This window comes from Phyllostomus discolor, chromosome 3 (genome assembly GCF_004126475.2).
Source record: "Phyllostomus discolor isolate MPI-MPIP mPhyDis1 chromosome 3, mPhyDis1.pri.v3, whole genome shotgun sequence".
Taxonomy (NCBI): Eukaryota; Metazoa; Chordata; class Mammalia; order Chiroptera; family Phyllostomidae; genus Phyllostomus; species Phyllostomus discolor.
The window spans coordinates 149,201,243-149,223,103 of NC_040905.2; the positions used below are offsets into that span (position 1 = coordinate 149,201,243).

The following is a 21,861-nucleotide window of genomic DNA, read 5'->3' on the forward strand; positions in this document are numbered from 1 at the left end:
CTGCTTACTGGTTCTGATAGGTGGCAGGAAGCACGAATGCCAGCTTTTCCGGTTTCACATTGGGGCAACTCCAGTGGTACAGATTTTGGGACTCTCCAGTAAACCTAGGTATTGGCAGGGAGTCTCAACTGCTGCCTGGACAGAGGGGCCCTGGGGTGTGGATGTGAAGGCTCCATAGCAGTTGCCAAGTAACTTACCTTGGGGATTTTCCTCCTTCAATTCTCGAAAAATGACTTCCCGTCATTTTTCACATCTGATTGAATCACTGCACTTTCTAGTTCAGATTACAATCCCAAGGAATGACTCAGGTTGTCAGTAATTTAAGGTGCCTTCTGGTTTACAGAGCTCTGTCTGGTAGAATGGAGGGGAAAGCCTCCATTCCAGAAAACAGCACTTTGGGGCAAGTTTTACCTAATTGGTTGACCTGTGCTTACAAATATATGACTAAAAATAAACTGGTTTTTATTGTAATACGGTTCGGCTTATGTATTGTATAATCTTGACTCAGGGGAGTGCTGGCTACTGAATGGGTCTTTAAATTGCTGTATTATATACTATAACTAGAGTTGTTTTCTCAAAAATCAGGGAAGTGGGACAAAATGCCTTACCTAGAAACTTTCATGAATTTACATAATCAGGGTGCAGGAATAAAAGGAAATAGATTAATGGTCCAAAAAAAAAAAAAAAAGGAATTTGCCTGTGAAAGAAAGTAGAAGCTCAGAGGAGAGAGCCCAGGAAGATCTAGATATTATGGCTGTTGTGAGCATGGTTGGGGTTTCCAAAGCCCCTCCAGCCCCAGATCTTCCTCCTTACTCAGCTGAGGGAACTGGGGAAAGTGAGCCTTACCTGGTCTCACCATCTAGAACCTATCAGGGAACCAAATTTAGTGGAAGAAAAGCCCCTATCAGGGCAGGGCAATACCTTTTGCAAAAACGTGCAGAGGAAGTAGGGCCAGAGGGCCAGCCTGCTGGATATTATGGGTACATGCTCCATTGTCTACATCAGATCTGTTAAGCCAGAAAAACTCTGAAAGGACCAGAGTACCAGTATATCCCTTTAGAATGGATGAGTGCACTCAGGTTTTTTGAGTGCCCTGTCTCTGCTTACTGAGAGTCTGGTGGGTGACAAGCACCACAAATGCCAGCTTTTCCAGTTTCACAATTTGGTAAGTTTTCACAAATGTACACACCTGTGAAATGACTAAACAGATCCATCAACACCAAACTTTTCCTGTACTCCTTCATTATTCTAGCATTGACATATATGGAATCATTATAGTATGTATCCTTTTTCATCTAGCTTCTTTCACTCATCCTACTTATTTTGAGATTGATCCATGCTATTGTATATATTAATAGTTCATCCCTTTTTATTGCTGAATAGTCCACTGTTGAAATATGCCACAATATGCTTATCCATTCACCTATATAATAGACATTTGGGTTACTTTTCGTTTGGGGCTATTAAAGCTATCATGAACACCCATGTACAAGCCTTCTGGACATATGCTTTCCTTTACTGTAGGCAAATTTCTAAGACAGACTGGTAGGTATATGTAGTTCTAAAAAAAATGCCAAATAGTTTTCTAGAGTGAGTCTACCATGTTACATTCCTAGCATAAGTATAAGAGAGTTCCAGTTGTTCCACATCCTCTCCAACCCTCTATAAGGTCAGTTATTTTTTTTAAATCCTCACCTAAAGATATGTTTATTGATTTAAGAGAGAAAGGGAAAGAAACATCGATATGAGACAGAAATACTGATAGGCTGCTTTCCATACGCACCTCAACCGAGGATTGAACTGGCAATCTAGGTATATGCCCTTACCAGGAATTGAAGCTGCAACCCTTTGGTGTATGGGATGATGTTCCAACCCACTGATCCACCCAGCCAGGGCAAGGTCAGACTTTTTAATTTAGACATTCTAATACATCTATAGTGATACTTAACTATAGTTTTAATTTGGATTTTTACAATAGTGATGTGGGCCACCTTTTTATGTGCTTATTTTCCATTCAAGTATATTTTCTTCAGTGAAATTTCTGTTCAAATCTTTTGCCTATGTTTTAATTGGGTTGTTAACTAATTATTAAGTTTTGAACATCTTTATATATTCCAGTAACAAGTCATTTGTCAGGCACTTGCTTTGCAAATATTTTCTCCCAATCTGTGCCTTATCTTTTTCTCTTAATAGTGCCTTTTGTAAAGAAGTTTTATTTTTAATAAGGTCCGATTTATCAATTTCTTCTTTTATGGATCCTGCATGTGGTGTCATATTAAACAAATCATTGTTTAATCCAAGGTCACAAAGGTTTTCTCCCCATGTTTTTTTATGAAAGTTTTATAAATTTAGGTTTTACATTTAGGTCTATGATCCATTTTGAGTTACCATATTTTGGCATGTATAACATACTTTTTAACCCAAATTTTTCAGGGAAAAATAAGGATGAACATTATACATAGGTATAATGACTACATACCATGGGTATAATAATTCCATGTATAATGCGCACAAAACCATGTGTGCGCATTATACAAGGGATTGCATTATACACAGCAAAATATGGTAATTTTTGTATATGGTGTGAGGTATGAAGATTCCCTTTTTACAAATACATATCCAATTTTTTAGGACCATTAGATGAAAATACTACCTTCTCCCCACTGCACATGATCTCACCTAAAAGTGCAACCTAATCAACAAAACAAACAAGCAAAATATAACCAGAGACGATGAAATAAAGAACAAATTGATAGTAACCAGAAGGGAGGGAAAAAGAGGGAATGGTCATCAAGGAATATGTATAAAGGACATATGGACAGCCCTGGCTGATGTGGCTCAGTGGACTGAGTGCCAGCCTGTGAACCAAAGGGTAGCTGGTTCAATTCCCAGTCAGGGCACATGCCTGGGTTGCAGGCCAGGTCCCCTGTAGGGGGCATGCACGGGGCAACCACACATGGATGTTTCTCTCCCCCTTCCCTGCTCTCTAAAAATAAATAAACAAAATCTTAAAAAAAAAAAAAAGACACACGGACAAAGCCAAAGGGGGGTAGGATCTAGAGTGGGAGGTGTGAATGGAAATCAGTACCAGAAGAGCCCAATTTGTTTGTGGGTGGTGGAGGAAGTTACTGAAAGTGCCAACAGCCCAGCAAGCGGCATTGTTCCCTCTCTGACCCCTCCCCCACATAGAGTGCCACAACTTAGCCACATGGGTTGCCTCACCCTGGCAAATATCTAAGGCTCTGCCCCTTACTATGCAGCACCCACTGAGACAAAAAAATGGCCCAAATGAAAGAAAAGATCAAAGCTCCAGAAAAAATACAACTAAGCGATGAAGAGATAGCCAACATATCAGATGCACAGTTCAAAACACTGGCAATCAGGATGCTCATGGAAATGGTTGAGATTGATCACAAAATAAAGAGTGAAGGCTATGCAAAGTGAATTAAAGGAAAATGCACAAGGAACCAACAGTGACAGAAAGGAAACTGGGACTCAAATCAATGGTTTGGATTAGAAGGAAGAAGTAAACATTCCATCAGAACAGAATGAAGAAACAAGAATTCAAAAATGTGAGAAGAAGCTTAGGAACCGACAGGACAACTTTAAATATTCCAACATCCGAATCATAGGGGTGCCAGAAGGAGAACAACAGCAGAAAGAAATTGAAAACATATTTGAAAAAATAATGAAGGAGGACTTCCCTAATCTGACAAAGAAACAGACCTCCAGGAAGTCCAGGAAGCCCAGAGAGTCCCAAAGAAGTTGGACCCAATGAGGAACACACCAAGGCACATCACCATTAAGCTACCCAAGATGAAAGATAAGGAGAGAATCTTAAAAGTAGCAAGGAGGCAGTTACCTACAAAGGAGTTCCCATTAAGACTATCAGCTGATTTCTTAAAAGAAACCTTACAGGCAAGAAGGGGCTGGAAAGAAGTATTTGAAGTCATGTAAGGCAAGGACCTATATCCAAGATTACTCTATCCAGAAAAACTATCATTTAGAATGGAAGGGCAGATAAAGTACTTCCCAGATAAGGTCAAGTTAAAGGAGTTCATCATCACCAAGCCCTTAGTATAAGAAATGTTAAAGACACTTAGCAAAGAAAAGAAGAAGATCAAAAACTATGAACAATAAAATGACAACAAACTCACAACTATCAACAACTGAACCTAAAAATACAAAAACAAACTAAGTCAACAACTAGAACAAGAACAGAATCACAGAAATGGAGATCACATGGAAGATTATCATCAGTGGAGAGGGAACAGGAGAGAATGGGGGAAAAGGTACAGGGAATAAGAAGCATAAATGGTAGGTACAAAACAGACATGGGGAGGTTAAAAACAGTATGGGAAATGTAGAAGCTGAAGAACCTATATGTATGACCCATGGACATGAATTAAGGGGGGCTGGGATAAAGGAGAGAAAAATGGAACTGTAATAACATAATCAATAAATTTTTTAAAAATAAAAAAATAAATTTTCTGACACACCCTGAAAACATTTTCAAATAAAAATTAATTTCTAATATGTGTGTTTATTTCTGGGGTCCCTATTCTGTTCCACTGATCTATTTGCCTATATGTCAGTACCACATGGTTTTGACAAATGTAGCTTTATAATAAACCTTGAAATCAGGCAGCATTAGTCTTCAATTCTGTTCTTTTTCAAAATTGTTTTGAAAAAGGTTCTTTGCATTTTAATAAGCATTTTAGAATCAGCTTGTCAATTTCTTCAAAAAAATGCCTACTAAGATTTTTTTTCTTGCTGCCATGCAATGAAACCTTTATTAATATTTTGAACAGGTTCATCTATTACTAAAACTGGTATTTTCTAAACTTAAATTGGGGCAAATGTCTAGAATGCAGACTAGTGCCATCACTGGGCACTATGAAGGCAAAACTGAAGAATTAACAGCCACTTTTCACACAGAGGACCAGGTGCAGGGTGGACTCTTTCTGGATGCTGTAGTCGGAAGGAGTGCAACCATCTTCTAGCTGCTTGCCTACAAAGATGAGCCTCTCCTGTTGTGTCTGCATGGAGTGAGGGTGCAGAGGATGCCTTCCTTATCCTGGATCTTAGCTTTCATATTCTCAGTGGTGTCACTGGGCTCCACCTCCAGGATGACAGTCTTGCCAGTCAAATTCTTCACAAAGATTTGCATTTTTGACTGGTTAGCGAATGCAAAAATACCACAAATCCAATCACGTTGAGTCACTTCAACAGCACACCGTTCTGGACAACACACTGCTGCTCTCAACAGCACAGTGCTCTCAACAATGCCATTCACTTCTAAATTACCTAGTAAGATTTTTATTGGGATTGTGTTGAATCTGCAGGTCAATTTAAGGAGGACTGACAACACTGAATCTTCTAACCTGTGAACAAGGTTTAGTTCTGAATTTATTTAGATTTTTTAAAATTTCTCTCATCAATATTTTACAGTTTACAACATAAGAATATAAAGTCTTTAACGTCTTTTGTAAGATTTGCCCCTAAGTACTTAAATTTAGATGCTACTGTAAATGACAGTGTTTCCTTTTAACTTAATTTCTAATTGTTCACTGCTACTATATAGAAATACTGTAATTGATTTTTATTTACTGATCTTATATAATACAATCGTGCTAAAGCTGCTTATGAGTTGGAGAGCTTTTTTGCAGGTTCCATCGAATTTTCTACACAGATAATATTTGTGAATAAGACAAATTTACTTCTTTCTTTCCAATGTAGTTGCCTTTTATTTCACTGTGCTGCCTAGAATAGAACATCCAGTAAAGTGTTTAAAAGAAATGATGACCAAAGAAAATATACAAATGACGATCACCTGAATAAATATTCAACATCATCAGTCATAGAAACATTATTCGCAATAGCCAAAAGGTAGAAACAACCCAAGTATCTATCAACAGATGAATAAATAAAATTGAGTACATTCATACAATGGAATATTATTCAGCCATAAGAAGGAATTAAATTTGATAAATGGTACATGAATGGACTTTGAAAACATTATGCTAAGTGAAATAAGCCAGACAGACAAGGAAAAAATATGATTCCACTTCATAGATACTCAGAGTAAAACAGAGATTACTAGGGGCTGGAAAAGGGGGAAATGAAGAATTATTGTTTAATGGGTATAGAGTTTATATCAGCAATGATAAACTTTTGGGTATACAGTGGTAATGGTTACACAACATTGTCAGTGTCTTTAATGCTACTGAATTGTACACTTTCAAATAGTTAAAATGACATATATTACATATATACATTTTACCACAATAAAAAAAGAGAATGCACCAATAATCATCTCTCCATATTAAACTTTTGGGTTCTGTTAAGTTATAGAGTAAATTCTTGTAATTGGCTTCCTAACTCAGAGAATATAAAAGCCTGTGTAACTATTGTTATATGTTATCTTCTTGCATTTTGAAAAGAATATGCAATTTATCATGGCAACAATAATATACCTAGTACCAGTGAATGTTATACTTGTATTTATTTATAGTGTTAAGAGTAAGACTGTTGCAGGAAAGTTGTTTAAATACACATTTCCTTGATCACAAAAAGGGGGGAGGAGGATATGGAGAGTGAACATCTGTTTTGTTCCTTATCTTAGGGGAAAGAATTTTTTCTTTTACCACTAAATATAATGTTACTTGTAGGTTTTCCATATATGTTCTTTTTCAGGTTAAGGAAGTTCCTTTCTATTCCTGAGACTTTTATCAGGAACAGATGTTGGATTTTATCATACACTTTTTCTGCATCTACTGAGATCATGTGGTTTTTCTCTTAACAGTTTTTAATATAGTGAATTACACTGATTATTTTTCAAGTTAAAAACCAACCTTGCATTCCTATGATAAGTCCCACTTGATCATGATATATTATCCTTTTTATATATTCTGGATTCTATTTGCTAAAATTTTGACTGAAATTTTATATTCTAATGACGGACACTGATGTGTAGTTTTCTTTTCTTAGAATGTCTATCTGGTTTTCACAGAAAGTAATGTTAGCCCCACACACACAATGAGTAGAAAAGAATTTCCTCCTCTTCAATTCTCTGCAAAAGTTTGTATAGAACTGGTAATACTGTATTTTGCTGTGTATGTGCTCCTCTATATAATGCACACCCATGTTTTTGCCCCAAACATTCAGGGAAAAAAATCTTTATTTTTAATTTTTTAATTATTTATAGATACTTTTTTACATTATAAAAGAATTTTAGCATTTATTTTTTAATATATTATGATACAAGAAATTTATGAAACAGATAATTACAAAACAGAAGAGCAGATACAAGGTAATTCAGGTACTACCCATGAATAATGTACATCCTTATTTTCCCTTCAAAAATTTGGGCAAAAAAGTGCACATTATACATGGCAAAATATGGTATCTCTTCCTTAAATGTTTGATAGAATTCACCTGTGAAATCATCTGGGTTTGGAGTTTTCTTTATGGGTAGGACTCTTAATTATAAATTCAATTCCTTTAAAGCAGGAGTGTCAAACACATTTTCACTGGGGGCCACATGAGCCTTACAGTTGCCTTCAAAGGGCCAAATGTAGAATTCCTTGCCCCTAGTTAAATAGTAGTTACATTTATACAGTCTTAAAATTATATTCAGTCCTTTGACGGTAACTGAGAGGCTGATGTGACCCCTGGTGAAAATGAGTTTGACACCCCTGCTTCAAAGTCTTACTCAACAACTTTTTTTTTAAGTATTTGTTATTGATTATGCTATTACAGTTTTCCCAGTTTCCACCCCCACTTTGCCCCCCAACTCTCCAGCATTCTCCACTCCTTATTTCACGTCCATAGGTTGTTCATATAAGTTCTTTGAGTCCTCTGCTTCCTGTACCATTTTTTTTATCTCTCCCTATCTATTTTATGCCTACTAATTACACTTCTTCTTCCCTGTACCTTTTCCCCCTATTCCTCCCTTCCCCGTCCCCACTGAAATCCTTCCATGTGACATCCATTTCTGATTCTGTTCCTGCTCTAGTTGTTTGCTTAGTTTTTGTCATTTTTCTTTTCTTTTAGGTTCATTTGTTGATAGTTGTGAGTTGTGTGTTGTGTGTTGTCATTTTATTGTTCATATTTTTTATCATCTTTTTCTTAGTTAAGTCCCTTAAAATTTCTTATTATAAGGGCTTGGTGATGATGAACTCCTTTAACTTGACCTTATCTGGGAAGTACTTTATCTGCCCTTCCATTCTAAATGATAGTTTTTCTGGATAGAGTAATCTTGGATGTAGGTCCTTGCCTTACATGACTTCAAATACTTCTTTCCAGCCCCTTCTTGCCTGTAAGGTTTCTTTTAAGAAATCAGCTGATAGTCTTAATGGGAACTCCTTTGTAGGTAACTGTCTCCTTGCTACTTTTAAGATTCCTTATCTTTCATCTTGGGTAGCTTAATGATGATGTGCCTTGGTGTGTTCCTCATTGGGTCCAACTTCTTTGGGACTCTCTGGGCTTCCTGGACTTCCTGGAGGTCTGTTTCTTTGTCAGATTAGGGAAGTCCTCCTTCATTATTTTTTCAAATATGTTTTCAATTTCCTTCTGCTGTTGTTCTCCTTCTGGTACCCCTATAATTCAGATATTGGAACATTTCAAGTTGTCTCAGAGGTTCCTAAGCCTCTCTTCGCTTTCCTGAATTCTTGTTTCTTCACTCTCTTCCAGTGGATGTTTATTTCTTCCTTTTGTTCCAAATTATTGATTTGAATCCTGGTTTCCTTCCTGTCACTATTGGTTCCCTGAATATTCTGCTTTATTTCATTTTGGGTATCTTTCATTTGCTCTTTCATTTTGCAACCAAGCTCAATCAGTTCTGTGAGCATTTTGATTACCAGAGCTTTAAATTCTCCATCAGCTAGGTTGGGTATCTCCTCATTGCTTAGTTCTCTTTCTGAAGTTTTGCTCTGTTCTTTTCTTTGGGCCATATTCTTTGTCTTGGCACACCTGATAAGTTGTAAGGGGGTGGGGCCTTAGGTATTCGCCAGGGCAGGGCAACCCTCTTTGCTGCCCTGCAGCACTGCTTGTGGGGGAGATGCCAGAGAGGGAACAGTGCAGCTTGCCTGCTCATCTCTAGCCCCCTTTCCAACAGACTCTCATGTGAGACTGGGAGTTTGTCCCACCAAGGTAACACCTACCATGGTCCTCAGTCAACTATAAGTCTCAGTTTCCTGTTCAGCTAGGCCCACTCGCCCTGTCCTCTGCCTCCCTGCAGTTTTTCTGAGCCGGTCCCACCTGCACAGCCTTGCCACAGGTTCTTACAAGTCTGATTGTTCTGGTTGAATTTTTTTTAATTCCTTGGTTGTCGGAGTTCCATGCAGTTTGATTTTCTGGTGCTTCTGTTTGTTTATTGATTTTAGATTGGTTGTTATCCTCCTTTTGATCATGTGAAAAAGCAAAGGGTTTTTATCTACACCTCTATCTTGGCCAGAACTAGATTCCCTACTCAACTACTTCTTAAGAAAATTCTCATATTTTGTGTTTTACTCCATTCAGGCTGCTACACCAGAATACCATAGACTGGGTGGCTTATAAACAGCAGAAATTTATTTCTCACAGTTCTGGAAGCTGGGAAGTCTAAGATCAAGGCACTGGCAGATTCAGTGTCTGGTGAGGGCCGCTTCCTTGTTCACAGAAGGCTGTCTTTTTGCGGTGACATCACATGGCAGAAGGTAGCCAAGGATCTCTGGGTCTCTTTTAGAAAGGCACTAATCCCATTTATGAGGGTTTCACCCTCATGACTAAATCACCTTCCAAAGCCCCACCTCCAAAAACCATCCCATTTGGGATTAGGTTTCAAGAGTAAAAACTTGAGAGGAGGGGACAAAACCATTCAGTCTATAGCTGGATCTTTTGATTTGTCCATTTCATCTAAGTTGTCAAATTTACTGGCATAAGGAGGTTTATAATATTCCCTTACTATCTTTTTAATATCAGTAGACTTTGTAGTGATGTCATCCATCTCACTTCTAATTAGTAATTTTAGTAATTCGCGTCTTGTCTCCTTTTTTTTTCCCTTATCAGTCTGGCTAGAAATTTGTCAATTTTATTGATCTTCTCTAAGAAACAGTTTTCAGTTTCTCTTTTACACTATTGCTTTTCTGTAATATCACACTGTATTACTTTCTACTTTGGTCTTTATTATTTCCTTTCCTCTGTTTATGAAAAATTTAATTTGCTCTTCTTTTTCTAGTGTCTTAACCTAGAAGCTGAGATCCTTAATTTGAGATCTTTCTTCTTTTCTAACATAGGTATTTAGTGCTATGAACCACTCCCCAGGCAACTTTTAGTGGCATCCTGCAAACTTGGTATGTTGTATTCTCTTTTTATTTGGTTCAAAATATTTTTTAATTTCCCTTTCTTAAAGTACTTTTTCTTTGACCAATGACTATTTAAAAGTATGTTTTTCAGGTTCCAAGAATCTTGGTTACTGCTTTCTAACTTGATTACACTGTAGTCAGAAAATATAATGTGGATTAGTATTATTTTACATTTATTGATGAGGCAGGAGATAGTCAGGAAGGAAGCTCCAGAGGCCCCCGCAGGGCTGAGGTAGAAAACATCTATACATGACAAAGACCCCCTAAGACGGGTTGTTCCTGTTTACTGGGATAACTCTGAATCATAGAGTGCGCCTGCGCGCTACCCCTGATTCATTATAATATCATTATAATGAAATAACATCGTGGGACTCCCTTCTCCAGTAGCCAATCAAGAAAATCATAGGAAACCACACATGCGCAGTAGCTTTGAAATCCAACTCCTTGTACCTGCGCAGGAAAAGCCCGCCAAAGATTAGCAAGGGGGCTTCTGCCCTATAAGAATAGAATCCCCCAGCCCACGTGCCCCTTTTTTCTCTGCTCAGAGCTGGCCCACTCCCGTGTCCTGTGGAGTGTACTATCACTTAATAAATCTTCCCTCTTTCTTTATGCTATAAACTTTGTGTGTTCGGTTCAATTCTTTGTCCTCGATCACTAAGAACCTGGTTACCTGTGCACACCTGTGACATTGACACTTGTATTATGTCTAAGAACACGGTCTAGCTTGATAAATATAACATGTGCTCATCAACAGAATGTGTTATCTGTTGCTGTTGAACAGAGGACTCTACAAATGTCAATCAAGTCTAGTAGTTTCATAGCGTTATTTCAAGTCTACCAAATCCTTGCTGATTTTCTTTCCCCTTTGTCTATCAATTATTAAAAAGGGCATTGAAATCTCTGGCTATAATTGTACACTTGCCTATTTCTCCTTTTAGTTCTATCAGATTTTGTTTCATGTATTTTGAAGCTCTGGTATTAAGGGCATAAACATTTAGAAGTATGTCTTTTTTATTAATTGGCCCCTTTGTCATTATGAAATGAACTTCTTTATCTCTGGCAAATATTATTCTGTCTTAATAAGAGCTTTTGAAAAGAATTAAAATATCTGTAAAAACTTAGGTATGTAGTTTAATAATTAAATTATCTTTCCCACTATAGCCGAGATAATCTTTAGAATCAATTTCCTTTCAACGTACTATTTAGAATGGCACACATTTTAATAAACACTGCTAACATCAACAAAATGTTGTTATCTTCAATGTACAAGGCTAAATGTAGTTGACATAATTCTTCACTGTAACAAAAATACTTTTTTAAAGCTTCAAAAATATCTGTGTGTTCCCTGGTGTTCCAAATTATACAGAATGAATGATGAGGTCTGTTTAAACCACAAAGGAACTACAGTTTTATCAAAGTTACTTGCTACATTTAAGCAATTTAAAATAGGTCCTTCATGGTTCCATTTAGAAAGCATTGTCAACATAAGTTATGCTGCCTGGGTCATGAAACTACAAAACTGAAAAAAATAAGTCATTGGAGATAAGATCAGTTCCTTTTTCAGAACACAAAGCAGTGTAATTCTCTACTATGGCATCTGCCACTGAAAGTTTTGTAAAGGAGGGTTGTAAAGGAGGGTCACAAACACAAATGCCTAAAGGGGTCAGGCAGGAGATGGGTCTTGGAAACTAGAGAAGGCAGGCAACTACTACCAGTCAGATCCCTCCAATTGTTGCCAAATAGACTTAGCAAAGCCACAACTTCCTTTTTGCCCTTGTAAGAGACACCAGAAATCAGGATTTCTACATAAATCTCCAAATTTTAAACTATCAGCAACTAATTCAAAATTCTTAAACACTAGTAAGATCAAACAAAACACAGAAGCAGCATACATTCACTCTAAAGGTTACTTCTAGAAAAGAAAAATTTCTAAATTCCATTAAAAAAAATTGACCTGGTTATAAATATCTAACTTCACCATTAAAGATATGTGAGCCAATGTACCAAAATGTATATCAAACTGGTAATATAACCATATAAAAGGGAATGAAAGGAGAACTAATCCAAGTAACTTTTGAACAATTTACTTTTAATAAGAACTGAAAAGAAATCTTGAACTTTACTGAGAAGGCTTGTTTTTTACAGAGATATGGTTATAGGAATTCTAAAGTTATTCTGAATGTATTCTATGATGGAACAATTGTTGGAAACCAGAGTTCTTGTTGTGAGAAAAGGGAGGTATACATATGGAATGGGAGAAAGCAAGTAAAATCTATATATTACAATGGAATTAGAGGTATCAGTATGAACTCATAGCTTCAAAATATATATATACTAAATGCAATGTGGATCATAGAACAGAAAAGCACAATGATGCGAAAACTAGTGAAATTTAAATAAAATCTGGATTTTAATGCATAGCAACATAATAATATTGATGTCCTACTTTTGACAAATGTACTATGGTAACATAAATGTTAACCAGGAAGGAAGAAGTCTGTAGTGCCTTTTCACCATTTCTGTACACACAAAATAATTCAAAAATAAAATATTTTAAATGTATCAACATTACTGATAATAGTCAAAAAGTGGAAACAGCCCAAAAGTCCATCAACTGATGAAGAGATAAACAGCTTTTCTACATACACCCAGGCCCAACACAGGAAGTCACAAGCTGTGGATCACTGATAGCACCAAACAGACTGACCAGGGACATTCACAAGCAGTATCTGACAAGGGTCTGAACCAGAGTCTTTGCAGACCTACCTAATACATAGAAACCAATATAAAGCAGCAGCCAATAGGGGAAGACAAAGAAACAAAGCCCAAATGAAAAAACAAGAGAATTCTCCAGAAGAAGAGCAAGATGAAATGGAGGCAAGCAATTTATCAGATACAGAGATTAATGATTATAAGGATACTCAACAGCATAAAAAAAGACACAGAAACCAAAAAAGGACCAGTCAAAAATAAAGAATGCAACATCTGAAATAATACACTGGAAGGAATAAAAAGTCGGTTAGATGAACCAGAGGATCAAATCAGTGATTTGAAGACAAGGTAGAAAAAAGCACCCACGCAGAGCAGCAAAAAGAAAAAAGAATTTTTAAAAATGATGAGAGTTTAAGAAGCATTTTGAATAATGTGAAGAATAACAACATCCGCATCATGGGAACATCAGGAGAAGAGAGCGAGCAAGGGATCGAGAACCTATTCAAAGAAATGACTGAAAACTTCCCTAATCTGGTGAAGTAAAAAGACACACAAATTCAGGAAGCTCAGAGTCCCAAACAACTTGGAACCAAAGAGGCCTACACAGAGACATATCATAATTAAATTGGCAAGGCTTAAACACAAGGAGAGAATCCTAAAAGCCACAAGAGAAAAACAGGCAGTTACATACAAGGGAACACTCATTAGACTGTCTTCTGATTTCTCAACAGAAACATTTTAGGCCAGATGGGAATAACATAAAATATTCAAGGTGATGAAAAACAAAGACCTACAACCAAGGCTACTTTACCCAGCAAGGCTATCATTTAAAATCAAAGGAGAAATAAGGAGCTTCCCAGACAAGAAAAAGCTAGAGGAGTTTGTTAACACCAAACCAGTACGGCAACAAATGTTAAAGGGCAAGGAGGAGGAGGAGAAGAAGAGAAAAACAGTTTAATGATAAAATGGCATTAAGTACATATCTATCAATAATCACCTTAAATGAATGACTTAAATGATTAACCAAAAGACACAAGGGAGCTGAATGGATAAGAAAACAAGACCCATATACATATGTCCTCCAAGAGACCCATCTCAATCAAAAGATACACACAGACTAAAAGTAAAGGGATGAAAAAAGATTTCCATGCAAATGGAAATAAGAAAAATGCTGGGGTAGCAGTACTTATATCTGACAAAATAGACTTTAAAACCAAAGCTATGTTAAGAGACAAAGGAGGACACTACATAATGATAGAGGAAACAATCCAACAAGAGGATACAACCCTAGTAAACATTTACACATGCAACATGGGAGCACCTAAACATATGAAGCCAATCTTCATGGGCATAAAGGGCAAGATCAATAAAAATACAGTCATAGTCAGGGATTTTAACACCCCACTGACTTCAATGGATAGATCTTCCAGACAGAAAATTAACAAGGAGACAGTGACCTTAAACAACACACTATATGAGATGGATTTAATTGATATCTTCAGAGCATTTCACCCCAAAGCAAAAGAATACACATACTTTTCAAATGCACATGGAATGTTTTCTAGGATTGACCACATGTTAGGACACAAAACAAGTCTCAATAAATTTAAGAAGACTGAAATCATGCCAAACATCTTCTCTGATCTTCATGCTATGAAACTAGAAATCAATCACAAGAACACCAAAAAACATGTAAGAACGTGAAAGCTAAATAACATGTTATTAAACAATGAATAGGTCAACAAGATCAAGAAAGAAATCAAAAGATACCTTGAAACAAATTAAAATGAGGACAAAACAATCCAAAATCTGTGGGACACAGGAAAAGCAATCCTAACAGGGAAATTCACAGCATTACAGGTTGATTGGAAAAAAAAAAAAAAGAAAAAGCTCAAATAAATAATCTAATTTTACACTTAAAGGAACTTGAAACACAACAACAAAGCCCAAAGTGAATAAAAGGAAGGAAATAATAAAGATTAGAGCAGAAATAAATGAAATAGAGTCTAAAAAAAACACAAAAAATCAATGAATCCAAGAGCATCCAAGAGCTGGTTCTTTGGAAAGATAAACAAGATTGACAAACCTTTAACCAGACTTATCGAGAAAAAAAGAGAGAAGACCCAAATAAATAAAATCAGAAGTAAAATAGGAGAAATAACAACCGACACTGAAGAAATACAAATGATTGTAAGAAAATACTATGCACAACTATATGCCAATAAACTGGACAACCTGGATGAAATGGATAAATTCCTAGAAACATACAATCTTCCAAAACTACATCAGGAAGAATCAGAAAATCTAGACAGATTACACTGAGTGAAATTGAATCAGTAATCAAAAAAACTCCCAACAAACAAAAGCCCTGGACTGAATGGCTTCACAGGTAAATTTTACCAAACATTCCGGGAAGAACTAATACCTCTCCTTCTCAAATTATTTCAAAACATTCAGAAAGAGGGAAGGCTCTGAAACTCAATTTTATGAGGCCAGCATTATCCTTATTCCAAAACCAGACAAAGACACTACAAAGAAAGAAAAGTATATGAAAATATCCCTGGTGAACACAACATTAAAATCCTCAATAAAATATTAGCAAAATAAATACAGCAATGCATCACAAAGATCATACACTATGATGAAGTGGGATTTATTCCATGAATGCAAGGTTGGTACAACATTTCCAAATCAATAAATATGATTCACCACATAAACAAAGTGAAGGATAAAAACCACATGATCATATCAATAGATGCTGAAAAAGTATTTGACAGAATCTAGCACCATTTATGATAAAAACTCTCAGCAAAGTGGGATCAGAGAGAACATACCTAAATATAATAAAGGTCATATATGACAAACCCACTCCCAGCATCATACTCAATAGGCAACATCTACAACCATTCATCTTAAGATAGGGAACAAGACAGGGATGTCCACTTTCATCTCTCTTATTCAACATAGTACTGGAAGTCCTAGCCACAGCAAAAGACAAGGAGAAGAAATAAAAGGCATCCAAATTGGAAAGTAAGAAGTAAGGCTGTCATTATTTCCAGATGATAATGAGGGGGTACCTCGAGAACCCCAAAGATTCCACCAAGAAACTACCAGAACTGATCAATGAATTCAGCAAAGTAGCAGGATACAAAATTAATATCCAGAAATCAGTTGCATTTTTACATGCCAATAATAAGCTAACAGAAAAGGATATTAAGAAAATAATCCCATTAACAATGGCTTCAAAAAGAATAAAATACCTAGGAATAAACCTAACCAAGGATGTAAAAGACCTGTACTTGGAAAATTATAAGACACCAAAGAAAATGAATAAGATACAAGTAAGTGGAAGCACATACCATGTTCATGGACAGGAAGAAATATCATTAAAATGTCCATACTACTCAAAGTCTTATATAGATTCAATGAAATTCCTATCAAGATTCCAATGACATATTTCACAGAACTAGAACAAATACTTCAAAAATTTATATGGAACCACAGAAGGCCCCACATAGCAACAGTGATCCTGAGAAAGAACAAAGTTAAAGGAATCACACCACCCAATATCAGCTATAATAGTAATCAAAACAGCATGGTACTAGCATGAAAAGATGCACAGACCAGTGGAACAGAACAGAACCCAGAAATAAACCCACATCTTTATACTCCATTAATATTTGACAGAGGAAGCAAGCACATACAACAAGCTCAAGATACTTTATTTGATAAATGATGGTGGTAAAGGTAGACAGATACATGCAGAAAAATAAAACTAGACCACGTTCTTAAACAAGAATAAATTCAAAATGGATTAAAGACAAATATTAGATGTGAAACCATAAAAATCCTAGAAGAAAACACCGGCATTAAAATCTCAGACACAGTTTGTAACAATACTTTATCTACTATATCTCCCCAGACAAGGGAAACAAAAGAAAAAATAAACAAATGAGACTCCATCAAATTAGAAAGTTTCTGTGCAGAAAGGAGACCATCAACAAAAGAAAAATACAACCCACAGAATGGGAGAACATATTTTCCAATACATCTGATAAGGGGTTAATATCTAAAATTTATAAAGAAATTACAAAATTCAACACCAAAAACACAAACAACCTGATTTAAAAATGGGCAGAGGACCTGGATATAAACTTCTCCAAAGAGGACATACAAATAGCCAACAGATATATGAAGATGCTCAACATCACTAATCATCACAGAAATGCAAATCAAAACCACACTGATATATCACCTATCAGAATAGCTATCATCAATAAATAAACAAACTTGGAATACATGCTGGCAAAAATGTGGAGAAAAAGGAACCCTTTTGCACTGTTGGTGGGAATGCAGACTGCTGCAGCCACTATGGAAAGCAGTATGGAGATGCCTCAAAAAATTAAAAATGGATCTGCCTATTGACCCAGCAATCCCACTTCCAGGATTCTAAGAAACCCTAAATACTAATTGGAAAGAACATAAGCACCCCTATGTTCATTGCAGTGTTATTTACAATCACCAAGATATGGAAGCAGCCCAAGTGTCCATCAGTAGATGAGTGAATTAAATAACTATGTGACATTTACACAATGGAATACTACTCGGCCATAAAAAAGAAGAAGAAAATGTTATCCTTTATAGCAGTATGAATGGACCTGGAGAACATTATGGTAAGTGAAATAAGCCATTCAGAGAAAGGCAAATACCGTATGATTTCACTCATATGTGGAATCTAATGAACAAACTGAAATAACAAGGAAAACAGAGACAGACACATAGAGAACAGGATAACTGCTAAGGAGGGGAGAGGAAGTTAGGGAGTAGAGGGTTCAGCAGAAAGGAAGAAGGACTCATGGACATGGACAACAGTGGGGTGATTGCTGGGGAAAGGGAGTATCAGAGAACTAAAGAAAAGAAAATGGAGCACATCCATACAATGGACTGTCACTCAGCAATGAGAAGGAATTAGGCACTGTTGCATGCTACAAGATGGATAAGCCCTGAAAATATCCTAAGTGGAAGACGTTAGTCACAAAGACCACATATTGTATGTTTCCATTTATATGAAATATTCAAAATAGTCAATCCTATAGAAAGAGAAGGTAAATTGATGGCTGCCTCAAATTAGAGGGTTGGGGGATGGGAGTGACTGCTAATGGGTATAGGGTTTCTTTGTGGGGTGATGAAGATGTTCTAACATGAATCATGGTGATGGTTGAGCAATCTGTGACTATGCTAAAAAGCAATGAATGTATACTTTAAATCTGATTGCATGGTATGTGACTTACATCCGAAATAAAGCTGTTAAAAATGTATACATATCTCCTCCTTCTCTCTGCTAAAATAAAATCCAGAAGCAGTGTCACCCCACAAGCAAAAACATACAGAGCACCTACATTTTTGTTTCTCAAAATCATTCCCCACCAAAGAATACTAGAGCTCCTTGGAGAAATGACCAATTTCAAAGCTGGGCAAGGAAAGTACAAGATATACCTAAAACAAAGCAACAGAGGGAGGTGGAGATGGTTGATGTGAGGAGGCAAATGGTGGGGGATAAATGCAGACAACTGTAATTGAACAACAATAAAATAATTTTTAAAAAATAAATCAACTAATTGAACTAAAAAAAGAGATATACCTAGAACATTTCATGAAAGGGAGAAAACAAAACAAAACCACTGCTTAAAGATTAATGAGGTCCCTAGGAAAAAGACACAGGAACTAGCTTGAAGAGTCTCCCATCAGCCAAACTGTGAACAATTTCAGTATCAAAATGAATGACAGCAATAAAGTATATAACACATTGATTTTTTAAAGCCTTGTATCCTTACTGATATTATAAAATAAGTGAATGAAGGGTAGGGAAGTAAAAGAATGCCCTTCACAATAGAATGCCAACTAATAAATCTAGAAGGAATGATAAAAACCATATTACAATCATCACAGTATTCAGATTCAGGAAAGAATTATCAATGGATGCTAAAACAACCGAATACAATGCTATTAGAAATAGATATTTATATAATCTCAAGACCCTTTTTCCGAGTTGCTAATAATTACAAAGAAATAAAGTGTATCCCCAGAGAAATCTGGTAGCCACCACTTTAACCAAGTAATCAAAGTTAATATCACTAATAATTGGTCAAACAGACATTACACACCTTCTGATGTGACATATTAAGAAGGGTACCACATTAGTTATGTAGCATTCCTGACAAAAATGCATATCCTTAATATAATCATGAGGGATTAGATAGACATGCTCAAACTAAAAAGTAGAATTCTTTAAAAAAAGTCAGTATCATGAAAAAGAGAAAAGTCAAATGTACTATTGTACATTTTGACAGATTAAATATTAAAATCTGAGAATCAAAAAAAAGTGACAACACAAAAACAACAGGAAAATCTCTACACATTTGGAAACTGAACACACTTCTAAGTAATTTATAGTTCAAGAGGAAGTTTAATGAAATTACAAAATATTGTGAGTTAAACAAAAAAGAAAGGACAACATATCAAAATTTGTGGTAATGGAATGCAGTTAAAGCAGTACTTACAGAGGAAATATATAGCATTAAGCACTTAGTAGAGGGAAAAAAGGACAAAGTCTCAAATTAATAACCTAAGCTTTAGTCTTAAGAAACTAGAAAATAAGAACACCAAAATAAACCCAAAGAAAGCAGAAGAAAGAAAATAATAAAGATAGAAGAAAAAGAAATAAAGGAAAGGAAGAAATAAAACTGCCCCTGTTTGCTGACCAGACTTGTCTACATAGAAATTCCAAGTAATCTACCAAATAAATGATAACTAAATATAATCAATGATACAAGAATTAGTCAGGAAACATAAAAATGAAAACAAAATGTTATAAGGTATAGCACTGGAAAAATTTTAATGAAGATTATATGTCAGATATTTTTGTAACAAAGCTAATTTTCCTAATGTGATCATTGTATTGTGTAAGAGAATGTCCTTGTTCTTCAGAAATGCTGAACTTAACTTTCAAATGGTTTAACCAAAGAATAACAATATGCACAGGGAATGCTAATATGTCAAAATGTTCACCAGTAAATCTAAATCAAAGGATATATTAGAAGCTCATTATAATATTCTTACAACTTTTCTGAAAGTTTTTTTTTTTCTAAATAAAAAGTTTTGTTTTAAAAAAAGCAGTTGTCTTTTGAGATTTCAACAAAAGTATAGGGGGAAATGGAGGGTTAGAAAGGTTAAGAAAATACAAAGAGGAATAACACTGGTTTCAATTCAAATAGTAGGAAGGAAACATAATTGTTAATCTGAATATTCCCAATTGGGTAAAATAACACCTCACAAGTTTCTGAAACTCAGTTATCTGGCAACTTCACCAAATCATATGCACACCATGAGCCAGCCATGAAGAGTTACAATAGATATCACAAAGCAGGCAAACATACATACTTTACAGATTTCAGTTTCCTATTCATAGTCTACTTAGTGTTTACAAGAAATTCTATGATGTTTGAGTGCTAAACACATAGCAGAAGCAGTAACAAGTTAAAAGCAAGTGAGATAAAAACACTGTCAGATTAAAAAGATTAAGCTGTCAAAGAATGAAGGAGATTTTATAAAACAGAAAGTAACCTAAGGGCACAGTTAACTTGATCCCTAACTCTATGAGTAAAGAGCCCCACACATCTCAAATATACCTGGGCATCAAGAGCTTTACAGATGCTCTACAAAATAAGTTTATGAACATGTCATCTACTTATGAATGAAAGATTAACTTACTGAATAATTCTTTTCTCACTTTTATCATATAGTAAAACCTTATATAATCCTACAAAATCTAACCTCTATTTTGTTTCATTGGCCAATTTCCAAGATAGTACCACCCCCATAGTTAATTGTAATTGTTCTTTCTGTTTTTTGACCTGGTAGATAAACTCCCTCTTCACTGTTTTTCAATCCTTTCCAGGCTTATTCATTCACAGTGATCAAGTTTCAGAGAAAAAAACAAAGTTGAGATCTTTGTTTGGGACTGCACTAAAATACACATTGTTTAAGGAGAACAAGGATCTTTACAACATTAGGTTCTCCGGTCAATAGCATGGTATGTCCCTCCATTTTATTCAAGTCTTTTAAAAAAAAAACCTTTAAGTGTCATCCTGACTTTCTTCACCCAGATCCTGACATTATTTTTTTCGTACTATTTGTAAGTATTTTACAGTTTTGTGGCTAAGAGGAAGGAGCTCTTGTGTTTGCTATATATACCTGAGGAAAAAGGAGGTTTGAAAAAAATGCCAAAAATTCTGTTTTGCACAAGTTTGAGATACCTACTAAAACATTTAAGGGGAGAAATCAGTCCAATACAGTGTGCAATTTGATAAAAATATCAAAGCTGGAGTTAACAGCAAATTAATGATACTTGTATACTTGGAATTAGATAAAATATCCTAAAAAGTGACAAATACTAATAAAGAAAATATATAACTCTTAAGCCTAGGGCATTTCACCTTTACAAGGAAAGAGATGCTAGAAACAAGACTGAGAAGAAAGTGCCGTATATCAGAAAAAAAAAATCACTTGGTATGGTATCCAGAAAACCAATGAAGTTTAAAAAGAAAAAAAGGGACTGATCAATCAATTGTGTTGAATACTGATGACAGGTAGAGTAACTTCAAGATGGAGAATAATGACAAGAGTAATTTTAGATGGTAGGGGTGGAGAGGAACCATCCTAAAGTGAGTTAAAGAGAAAATGCAAAGAAAGAAAGAATGAGTGTGAGCAATTCTTTTTGACAAACTTTGCTATAAAAGAGAAA

At 35.6% G+C, this 21,861-nt stretch overlaps 1 protein-coding gene across 6 annotated transcripts in view; it reads right to left on the reverse strand.

Annotated features, from left to right (window-relative positions):
* DENND4C (DENN domain containing 4C) overlaps window positions 1-21,861 on the reverse strand; it is a 130,446-nt gene that overhangs the window by 91,010 nt on the left and 17,575 nt on the right. The window contains exon 2 of one of the 6 annotated variants that reach the window (XM_036021548.1): window positions 12,001-12,119. The exons of the other annotated variants lie outside the window; for them this stretch is intronic. The gene's annotated coding sequence lies outside the window, so the exon portion shown is untranslated. The remainder of the gene's footprint in view (window positions 1-12,000; window positions 12,120-21,861) is intronic. 6 annotated transcript variants of the gene reach the window in all.